General features: G+C 43.0%; 1 protein-coding gene across 1 annotated transcript in view; it reads left to right on the top strand.

Annotated features, from left to right (window-relative positions):
- Positions 1 to 712: 712 nt before the first annotated feature.
- The window catches only part of C1S (complement component 1, s subcomponent), a 21,684-nt gene continuing 13,804 nt past the window's right edge, over positions 713 to 8,592 (top strand). The window contains exon 1 of the mRNA XM_010844917.1: positions 713 to 805. The gene's annotated coding sequence lies outside the window, so the exon portion shown is untranslated. The remainder of the gene's footprint in view (positions 806 to 8,592) is intronic.

Genomic DNA, 8,592 nt, shown 5'->3' with positions numbered 1-8,592 from the left:
AGGTCCACGGGGTCGCAAAGAGTCAGACACGACTGAGCGACTTCACTTCACTTCACATGTAGGGCAGCAATAAAGATATAGATGTAAAGAACAGACTTTTGGACTCTGTGGGAGAAGGCAAGGGTGGGATGATTTGAGAGAATAGCACTGAAACATGTGTATTACCATGTGTAAAATAGATCACCAGTGCAAGTTTGATGCATGAAGCAGGGCACCCAAAGCCAGTGCTCTGGGACAACCCAGAGGGATATGGTATGGAGGGAAGTGGCGGAGCGGGGTTCAGGATGGGGGGACACATGTATACCCATGGTTGATTCACCTTGATGTATGGCAAAAATCACCACAATATTGTAATTATCCTCCAATTAAAATAAATTAATTAACTGAAAAAAAATTAAGCTCCTAAGTATCGTGCTCTAAGAAGCCTTCTCTGAAACTTCAAACTCATTAAAATAAAAAAAAAAAAAGGCAAGAAGGCAGTGTTTGCCTCTATGTTACTTACGGTGCAGTTTTAGCCTGTAAAGGGCTTCCGAGTAATAGCAGGAGCTCCCTTCCAGGAGATGGCACTGCTGGGTTGTTATAGTCCTCACAGCCTGGTGAGGAAGTTGTCGGGTCATAGAGTGTTTACGAATTGGAGAAGGAAATGGCAACCCACTCCAGTGTTCTTGCTTGGAGAATCTCAGGGATGGGGGAGCCTGTTGGGCTGCCGTCTCTGGGGTCGCACAGAGTTGGACACGACTGAAGCGACTTAGCAGCAGCAGCAGCAGCAGCAGCAGCAGAGTGTTTATGAACATGAGGATCCCGTGTAAGTGGGGAGAGGGTACAGGAAGCAAAATTTGCCACCCTAGAGTGTATCTCTTTGGCATGAGGATTCTTTTAGGTTGGTTATTTGTAAGAAATAGAAGACTTAGGAAGTTATTCTTTTACTTTCTCTGCCTAAAAGAATTTTCTTTTATTTGAAAAGATTTTGAATTTTATATTGGATCATAGCTGGTTAACAATGTTGTGATAGTTTCAGGTGTACAGCAGAGTGACTCAGTCATACATATACATGTATCCGTTCTCCCCCTAAATTCCTTCCCATCCAGGCTGCCACATGACATTGGGCAGAGTTCCCTGTGCTATACAGTAGATCCTTGTTCATTATGCATTTAAAAATATAGCAGTGTGTACATGTCAATCTCAAAGTCCCTAAGAATTTAGATAAAGGTGGGAACTCCCTGGGGGTCCAGTGGCTAAGACTCTGTGCTTCTAATGCAGGGGGCCCAGGTTTGATCCCTGGCCAGGGAGCTAGATTTCACATGCCACAACCAAGTGTTCCCATGCTATAATGAATATTGAGGATCCTGCGTGCTGCAACTAAGACCTGGCGTAGCCAAATAAATAGATACCAAAAATAGAATCTGAATGAAGAGCTTGGTCCAGGAAGAGCACTCTTACCAGAGATGTCTACAGGGAAGAGGGGCTACGTGTCTGGTGGGGCCGAGATCAGTCCTCCCCGTGTCTCATTGTCTCTGAACAGCCCAGCAAACGTCTGTCTGGCAAGCATTTGTTAGTCCATATCCACATGAATTGCCTTCTTCTCCGCTGAAGTTCAAATTCCGCACCCCCTTTACTTTCAGATGGCATATGAGCCTCCGTTGCCTAACTTGGACCCCACATTCTTTTCAAAATTTTTTAAAAAATTAATTAATTAATTAACCTTTTTGGCTGTGCTGGGTCTTCATTGCTGTGCTCAGGCTTTTTCTAGTTGCAGCCATCCAGGGCTACTTTGTAATTGTGGTGTGCTGGTTTCTCATTGCGGTGGTTTCTCTTTTGCAGAGCACGGGCTCTTGGCACTTAGGCTCAGGAGCTATAAGTAGTTGCAGCTTGAAGGCCCTAAAGTGTCGGCTTCATTCGTTATGGTGCAGTAGCTTAGTGGCTCCACAACGTGTGGAATCTTCCTGTACCAGGGGTCGAACTCGTGTCCCCTGCATTGGCAAGCAAATTCTTATCCACTGGACCACCAGGGAAGTCCCTATCATGTCAATTTAATTCTGAGATCAGCCAGAAGAACCTAAAAGGGTAGAGGAAAGTTTTTTCCCTCCCCCAGGTAGAAAAGCCCAAGAAATATTTGAGGGGTCTTATTTGTATCCACAGCTTGGAGAAATATCGGTTACATTTAGAGGTTGTGGCAGACACTGAAAGCTGCTAACCAAATCCTCTTCTTTCTGGGCACACACTCACAGTTAGATGTGAACTTGTGGTTGACTTCTAGCCAACGGAATGTGAATAGAACTTGTGTTTACCACACCTAGCCCTGGCCCATAGAAATCTCCAACTCTCTGATCCACTATGTTCTTTTCTTACAGTGGCCCTGGAAGTAATGTGTGGAAGATGGCAGGCCTTTGCTGTTCTGCTGACTTTTAAAAAACTTCTTGTTTTTAATATTTATTTATTTGGCTGCATTGGGTCTTAGTTGCAGTTCAGTTCCAGTTATCTATTGTTAAATAATGTGTGTGTGTACTCAATCGCTCAGTAGTGTCCGATTGTTTATGACCCCATGGACTGTAGCCCTCCAGGCTCCTCTGTCCATGGAATTTTCCATGCAAGAATACCAGAGTGCATTGCCATTTCCTTCTCCAGGGGAGCTTCCCGACCCAGGGATCGAACCCAGGTCTCCTGAATTGCAGACAGATTCTTTACCATCTGAGCCACCAGGGAAGCCCTAAATAATGAAGTCACCCCAAAACTTAATGACAGTACATATTATCATTATTTCCTTTTCTCTGGCGAATGGGATCTTGTTCCCCAACAAGGGATGGAAACTGGGCCCCTTCAGTGGAAACGAGGTGGAGTCCTAATCACTGGACCACCAGGGAAGTCTCGTATTAATATTTCTGTATTATCTCTCATGGTTCAGGACATTCACTGGGTTCAGCTAGGCGGCTGTCACTGGTGGGTTTCCTGTAGTTGCAGTCAGATGGGGATGGAGTCATCTTGTGAGCGCTTCCTCACTCAAACCTGGTGTTGAGATTAATGTTGACAGCTGTAAGCTCAGTGGGTTCAGCCAGCACATCCACATGGCCTGGGCTTCCCCACAGCATGGCATGTGGGTTCCAAGAGTGAGTGTCCCGTGGGTATGAGGATGGGGCCTAGGTTCAATTCTTGGCAGGGAAACTATTACTAAGGTCCTGCAAGCCACACAGTATGGCCAAAAAACAAACAGATGAAAAACAATACCCCCCACAAAATCCCCACAAAGCAAAAAAACTAAGAATAAAGCACTCCTGGGCATATATCTGGAGAAAAACATGGTTCGAAAGGGTACATACATCCCAGTGTTTACTGCAGTATTGTTTACAATAGCAGGGATGTGGAAGCAACCTAAATTTCCATCCATGGAAGAATGGATAAAGATGAAGTACATATATACTATGGAATATCCTCAGCTATGAAAAAGAACAAAACATTGCCACTTGCATGAACTTGGAGAGTACCATACTAAGTGAAATAAGTCAGTTGGAGAAAGACTAATACCATATGATATCACCTGTATCTAAGAAAAATTGCAGAATTGAAGTGATACAAATAAACTTATTTACAAAACAGACTCACACAGACTTATGGTTACTGGGGGGAAGGGTGAAGGGAAGGGATAGTTAGGGAGTTTGGGATGGACATGTACACTCTGCTATATTTAAAATGAATTACCAAGAAGGACCTATTGAACAGTCCAAGGGATTGTGCTCAATGTTATGTAACAACCTAAATGGGAAAAGAACTTAAAAAAGAATAGATACACATATGACTGAATGACTTTTGTTGTATACCTGAAACTAACACAACATTGTTAATCAACTATAGTATAAAATAAAAATTAAAAAGATAAAAATAAAAGCTACTACAATTATTACTGTAGGAATTTCATACAATTTTCTTTCCGTTACTAGAAAGTTCCTTGAGGGAACTGGGCCTTCTTATTGGTGTTGGGATGTAGCTACACTTCTTTTTTAAAAGTGATTTTTCTACATGAAAGAAGTACATCAATAAACAATCCTCTTTTAGTGTTCCTGAACAGTACGTGAATTGGAATTTTGGCAAGCATGGCTTCTATTTGACCATGGTCCAGATCCCCTGTATGTTGTGGAACTAGGAAGGAAGGAGGGTGAAGTCGCTCAGTCGTGTCCGACTCTTTGCGACCCCATGGACTACAGTCTACCAGGATCCTCTGTCCATGGGATTTTCCAGGCAAGAATATTGGAGTCGGTTGCCATTTCCTTCTTCAGGAGATCTTCCCGACCCAGGGATTGAACTCGGGTCTCCCGCATTGTAGGCAGACACTTTACCATCTGAGCCACCAGTGGAACTAGGATTCTCCTTAATCCCAATATTTCCTTCTAGAAATACTTCCTGCAGGGAAGCGAAGCTCTGCAAGTGCTGCAGGGCACAGGGGAGACTTCAGCTTTAATCTGCGAGGGCCTGGCTAAGGTTGAGAGTGCTAAATTGGCCAACTCCATCCTTCATTCAGGGCCAAGGAGGAAATTGGAAAGTCTGATCTTGAATTCAAGTGGTTTGTTCAAAGGTTTGAGAGTAGAAAATTCTCAAAAAATTACTGAGCGGGTTTCCAGGTGATATACTTATTGTAGGTGAGCTTGCTGGCATTGCCTGTACCCTGAAGTCACCCTAATTTGTTATTGAAATTAAAAAGTGGAAGAAAGACTAGTATCAGGGGATTTGACAGAGGTATTATTCCTTAACTAGGCTCACAGCCTTCGAAGGAGTCAGGGCCTCAGTTTAAGAATCCACTGAGGGCGTTTTTTTCCAGCTGAAATAAGCATAGATTTGAAGGGAGAGAGGCTTTTCCCATCTCAGTGACTATAGAGGCAAAAGACACAGAGCCCCAGGGTTGAAAACATCTGCCCTCTTTGCACCATGGAGGCTGAATTACCAGACAGAGCTCATCTACCAATGCAGCCTTGAGAGCCAGAAGCTTGGGTCTGCAGAGGGGAAATGGAAATGAAAATGTCTGCATAGGAGCACCCCCATCCCTACATGCTAAGTACGGAATGCCCAAACGAACCCTTTTCAAGATGATTTCTTCTGATTGTGTAACATTGCATGTGTGATTTGCTGTCTCCTTGAGAGTCTGAAAATGTTTCACTTGCGTGGCAAAATTGAAAAAGAGAAGACAGAACACGGTGTGCATCAGAGAGAGTCACCAACTTTTTGTGAAGTGTTGAATTCCACAGGATGAGGAGAAGGAATCACGGACAATTTGGTGACATGTTCTTTTTCCTTCTGCTCATGTTTGGAGATGAAGTTATTGCTGTTTATTTATTAAGGGCTTGAATGCTTAGTCACTCAGTCATGTCCAACTCTTGTGACCCCATGGGCTGTACTCTTCCAGGCTCCTCTGTCCATGGAATTTTTCAGGCAAGAGTACAGTGGGTAGCCATTTTCTTTGCCAGGGCATCTTCCTGACCCAGGGATTGAACCCTCATCTCCTGTGTCTCCTGCATTGGCAGGTTGATTCTTTACTCTATGAGCCATTGGGGAAGCCTTATTAAGGGCTTACTGAGTGCTGAATATATGCTGAATGCCTAGCATACATGATCTCATTTAATCATGGTCATAAACAGGCCCTGACAATGACAGCTGTTTTTGAGCTGGTGATATTATTCCAGCTGTTTTTGAGGTAGGTGATATTATTCCCATTCCACACATGATGAAGCTCAGAGAGGTTAAAAAACTTTTCAAAAGTCATGCAGCTAAAAGCAGCTACTAAATGGTCTGAACTCACTGGTGCACTCATGTAGTCATTCATTTCTCAGGTTCTCACTGAGCTTAGTTCTTTTTTTTCAAAATTATTCTATTGAAATAAAGTTGATATGCAATGTTGTGTTAATTTTTGCTGTACAGCACAGTGATTCAGTTATGTGTATATATATATTCTTTTTCAATTCTTTTCCATTACAGTTTATGACAGGATATTGAATATAGTTCCCTGAGCTATACAGTGGGACCTTGTTGTTTATCCATTGAGCATTGTTCTTAATTGCAAGAAATAGGAACCAATTCTGGTAGATTGTAGCAGAAGAGGAATTTATTAAAGGGGTCCTGGGATGCTTTTAGAAGTGCCAGGAGAGCTGAGGAGCCGGGTGTGGACACGTCACAGCAGGAGCAGTGGACACAGTGTGGCTGCCACTGTCCCTGCCATGTCCTGGTCACTTCCACCTTGCGAGGCTCACCCACTGGGGCAGGCTGCTGGATGCTGCCTGCAAGCCCCAGCTCCTCCTCCATCTTAGGGTGGCTACCACCTTCCCCAGAGGTTCTGTAGGGCCTGCTTCTTGGCATTACTGCTTCTGGCTTCAAAATCTAGACAGTACCTCTGATGAATGGAGTGTGAGTATACAGTTTGCTCCAGAGCTGATAGATAGCTAAGAGACACGCTTCCTGTATGTGCATCAACTCTCCTGGGAGATGGGCTCTGTTCCCAAGACTCACAATGAGGAGCTCCCCAAATGTTGTAAAGACGTTCCAATGCTGGGCAGCTAGAGGAACACCTTTAAGTTCCTCTTTACATTGACTGCATGAATGATGCAGCTAGACGTGGTGGAGCATGCAAAGGTGGGTCCTAGAACCTGCCTGCAGACACCTCATTGACTCAGAATTCCCTTCCTTTCAAAGTGTGCATTTATTTGGCACCACAGTTTGCAAAGCCCTCTCTTCTCACTGTTTCCTTAGGTCATTCGGACAGACAGCCGTGCAAGGTAGACAGAAGAAGTGAAGAAGTGAAGTCGCTCAGTCGTGTCGGACTCTTTGCGACCCTGTAGACTGTAGCCTGCCAGGCTCCTCTGTCCATGGGATTCTCCAGGCAAGAATACTGGAGTGGGTTGCCATTTCCTTCTCCAGAGGATCTTCTCAACCCAGGGACTGAACCTGCATCTCCTGCATTTCAGGCAGACGCTTTATCCTCTGAGCCACCAGGGAAGGTAGACAAAACTGATATTCTATTTCATCCTTGAAGAAGCTAACAAGTTAGATGATGAGCTCAAGGTCCCCCTGCTGGTGAGTGGCAGAGTGGAGACTTGGCCTGTCTGAGTCCAGGCCTGGTGTCAGCCGGAAGCAAATGATCACAAATATCATGCTGCATCAATTCCTAGGCATGTGGTTTTCCCCTGAAATTTTTTTTTATGTGAACAAAACCAGCCTTCTTTATTTATTTTTAACTTTTCATCAGAGACATTTTCAATCATACACTAAAAGAAAATAACATAATAAGTTCCTATTACCCATCATTTCAATAATGATAACCTAAGGCCAATTTTGTTTCATCTATAATCCCCACTCACCCCCACCTCCACCTCTAGAATTTTATTTTATTTTAATTTTGTTTTCCAGAACTCCCCTGACCAGAGATTGAACTCATGCCACCTGAAGTGGAAGCATGAAGTCTTAACCACTGGGCAAGTCCTACCTCTCAGTGGTTTTTTTTTAAAGCAAATAGGTTTCCCTAAAAAATGGGACTTTAAACTTAGTGATTACACATGTCACATGCCTGTTTCTTTTTCATCACCTCACCAAGACACCAGATATGGTATGGCACCACTTTATGCCAGTTTGAAGTAGCACAACAAAAGTATCAACAAAGTCTCATTTTAGATGCTGATTACAAATTATTTTTTTAAATACCAGGAATTGTGTAGTTATTAAAAATTAAATAATTTCAGAGTTGGTAGGCTAGTAAGTCTGTCATGTTTTTGTCACCACAGTTGCTTAACAGAAATGCCTACCTACCTTCATGATCACTCCACTTGTATGGTTTAGAATAGAACAATTATCGTGACTATTTTTCAGATTAACACTTGCCATTATTTTAATGTAAAACTGTTTTTAATAGCTCAAACAATGCCATGAAGTGCTGACATTTATGTTTAAAACTCTCTTCCGGGGACTTCCCTAGGGGTCCAGTAGTTAAGACTTTGCCTTTCAGGGCAGGAGTGTGAGTTCAATCCCAAATTAAGGAGCTAAGATTCCAGATGACTTCTGGCCAAAAAACAAAAACATAAAACAGAAACAATATTGTAACAAATTCAATAAAGACGTAAAAAGTGGTCCACATCAAAACAAACAAAAAACAAACAAACACAACTCACAGCCATATCAATAGCTCTGGAGTAGAAGTTAATGTGATAAATTGCTCTGAAGAAGGCCAGGCCCCACAACATCTGGCATTGTTTAGAACACTTCTGAATTCGGATGCATCTTGGAATCAATGATACGGCACAGTTTAATTGGCAACTTAAAAATTCCTGTCACTCTGCTTATTTAACTTATATATAGAGTACATCATGAGAAACCCTGGGCTGGATGAAGCACAAGCTGGAATCAAGATTGCCGGGAGAAATATCAATAACCTCAGATAGGCAGATGACACCACCCTCATGGCAGAAAGTGAAGAAAAACTAAAGAGCCTCTTGATGAAAGTGAAAGAGGAGAGTGAAGAAGTTGGCTTAAAGCTCAACATTCAGAAAACTAAGATCATGGCATCTGGTCCCATCACTTCATGGCAAATAGATGGGGAAACAGTGGAAACAGTGGCTGACTTTA

The sequence above is a fragment of the Bison bison genome, unplaced genomic scaffold (genome assembly GCF_000754665.1).
Source record: "Bison bison bison isolate TAMUID 2011002044 unplaced genomic scaffold, Bison_UMD1.0 scf7180017864213, whole genome shotgun sequence".
Lineage (NCBI taxonomy): Eukaryota > Metazoa > Chordata > Mammalia > Artiodactyla > Bovidae > Bison > Bison bison.
The sequence above is the reverse complement of the archived record's forward strand: the minus strand, read 5'-3'. Positions and strand labels throughout refer to the sequence as shown.